The following is a 3,263-nucleotide window of genomic DNA, read 5'->3' as shown; positions in this document are numbered from 1 at the left end:
TGCGCACTGAGAAATGAAGCGAAAACGCGCCTCCGAACGCTGATTCTACAAATGCTGAATCAACAAAGGTCACTCGGACACTCGGTTCGGATACCTGTCGTGAGCTAGCCTCCAACCTGACTAAGAGATGTATGCTATATGCAACGAAAGATCGTATGACACCAACCGCAAATGTGTACGACGAACGGTTTCGTCACAGTTTTGAAACGAAAATTGGTTTTTGAGGAAAAGGAATGGCCCAGTAACTCTCTCGCATCTCGGTGGACACCTCAACGGCGCCTTAAGGGAAGCGGTAGACAGCCTGGGAAGCCCTGCAATTGAAGGAGCATATGCCGTCGGTTCGAATCCCTGTCGCAAGCTAGACTCCAACTTGACTAGCACATGATGCATACAACGAGAAATCGTATGGCACCAACCGGAACGCTGTACGACAAACGGTTGCTCACAGTTTTGGTACGAATGCAGTCGGGAAAACTGGCGCCACATTGAGGTCGGGCAGTGGGGGTACATATAGACGAACAAACATATATATGATTGTCTGAAATGGCGGTGCTCGGCTTGCTGTGTGCGTCCTATGGCTGCTTGATGACGTCACCCTATTTTTCTTGCCATCGGTGGGATTTCCTGTACCATCTACGAGTACACTCGCTTAACAAACTATAGTCGGGTACAACTCAAGAACGAAGCGGCTTTTCCCCGTCAAAGGACCCCTCACCAGATAAATGGAGACACCCGATTCTGATAACCCTGCTAGCGTGACAATGCAGGGAGTGGCAGATGAAACGGGGATAGTCTCCTCCCTTCATTGCCGCGCCGCTCCCTGCATTGTCACGCTAGCAGGGTCATCACAATCGGCCGACGCCATTGTCTGGATGGAGGTCCTTAGACAGGGAAAAGCTGCTCGATTCCTTTCCATCGTGCTTGTGTAGACGGTCTCACGTCTTTCATCATAGAGTAGGGGTGTGCGAATATTGCAGCGCTGCCTCCTCATAGAATTTGTGGAGAGATCAAACGCAATAATAGTAAATGCATTGCCATTGACGATGCCATTGTGTACTAGTTAACGCTACGCACTGTCTAGACAAGGGAAATATGTATTTTTTAAATAAAAGTATGTATTCGTATATTTAAAAATCGTAGCAGACATAACTGATACCAATATTTTCATGTTTTTGCGTATTTAATAAGTCAAGAAAATGTCACACGAAGTGCAGGGCTATATCAGTCCGAAACGAGCAAAAATGTGCATGCCGCTGACATGAAAAACGTAAAGGCCATGAAATGAGCGAGTAGAAGACAAATATTTTAATGAATCTTTGTTGTGCAAGAACCTTTACATTTTTGTACATATGCAACGGCCAGCGAAAAATCTCAATGACGCTGTCCTTCGTCCCAGTGTAATGCGCAGCAGCAGCTGTCACCGGTCATTTATTGCGAGCAATTGCACCGAAATTTTCGACGCAACAGCGAGCACATGTATACACGAGGAGTTCTGTAAAATATGCAAAAATATTTAAAATATAAGAATTATAAATTAATTGAAGTCCCCGACTTGAAAATCTCAGTGCAGCTTTCGCGTCGAAAGTTTATGGGATGCGTGGCTTCCTAGACTCCGCGGCCGCCGCGGGATGCCGCGGCGAGCCCGCTTGCCATCGATAGGGACTTGAAAGCTTGTGCTAGGATGGGGCTTCTTGCGTTGCGTGACTCCAGGTGCATGGGCGCTGCCTCGAAATCCAACCCGAATTAGCAATGTTCGCGCCAAAATGTCTTTTCTAGTCTGAAAAAGACATTGTAGGTGACAAAATCTAGAATGACTTACGGCGCCGATGATGTTTTGGTCAGCGGTGCGTGCCAGTTCGAAAAAATTTCGGGGTGGGGGGCTGAAGCCCCATAAGCACCCCCGCTGGCTACGCCCCTGGAAACAATAGACGACACAAGCGCTATCTAACAACTGAATTTTTATTTCTAGAAGGGTGACATATACGAGGTCTGTTAGAAAAGTATCCTACCTTTGGCCGAAGAAAAAAAAACTGGCATAACTGGAGCGTTAGAAACCTAATAACCTTCAAATTAGTCTCCTTGGGGCTCCATATACATCTCCCAGCGGTGCTGCCATTGTTGGAAGTATTCCGAAAAGGCCCTTTTCGGAATGGAATTTAGCTCTGCTGTCGTTGCAGCCATAATGTCCTTTCTTTTCTGAAATCGCGCTCCTTTCAATGGCCTCTTGATTTTAGGAAACAGCCAGAAGTCGTAGGGGGACATATCAGGAGAGTAGGGAGCCTGTTGAACTACAGGAGTCTGGTTTTTCGCCAGAAAAGTCTGAATCAAATGCGAGGAATGTGCAGGAGCAATGCCGCGAGGGATGCGCCAATTTCTTGTTGACCTCAATTCCAGTCTCTTGCGCCGCACAGCGCCACGTAGGCGATGGAGGACATCTCTGTTACTCTTTAGTCATTCTTTGACCCTGTGGGGTGCTTACTCGTGGTGTGCCACACAGAGGGAGTCAAAAAAGCAGTCAGCATCACTTTGACATTGCTGCGCACTTGGCGGGCATTCTTTGGTCTTGATGACGTGGAATGCGTCCTCTGTGACTACTGTGATTTGGTTTACGGGTCGTACCCGTACACCCAAGACTCGTCACTAGTGATTACGGCGTCGGTGAAGTCAGGGTAACTGTTTGTGGAATCCAGCATCTCCTTTGAGACTTCAACACGAAGCTGCTTTTTCTCCACTGTCAGCAGCTTCGGCACGAATTTCGCTGCCACTCTCTCCATGGCCAAATCTTCGGTGATAATGGAATGTGCAGAAAAATTGCTGATGTCCACCTCTCCCGCAATTTCTCGGATAGTCACACAACAGTCCCGCATCACCACAGCGTTCACTTCGGCAATTACCTGGTCATTTCGGCATGTTGATGGCCGACCGGAGCGTGGCTCTCTCTCCACGGATGTGCGGCCGTCTTTAAACCAGTTGCTCCACTGCTTAATCTGTGTGCTGCTCATAGCATCATCACCGAAAGCCGTCTGAACATTTCGAATGGTTTCCACTTGGCTATCGCCAAGTTTCTGGCAAAATTTGAGGTAGTAGCGCTGCTCCTCTCGCTCCGCCATTTTCCTCGCAACAAAAAAACCGACGAGAGCACTGCGCACTGCCTCACTCAAACGCTGCTTGCCAGCGACTGACGCTATCGGAAGGCGGGAAAAAATTCGTGCATGCGCCCGAGGATTCAAGGTTGACTGCTGTGAGCGCGCTTGTTTCATATC

The sequence above is a fragment of the Amblyomma mixtum genome, chromosome 3 (assembly GCF_055824585.1).
Source record: "Amblyomma mixtum isolate Tamu chromosome 3, ASM5582458v1, whole genome shotgun sequence".
NCBI lineage: Eukaryota > Metazoa > Arthropoda > Arachnida > Ixodida > Ixodidae > Amblyomma > Amblyomma mixtum.
This window is presented reverse-complemented; position numbering follows the sequence as displayed.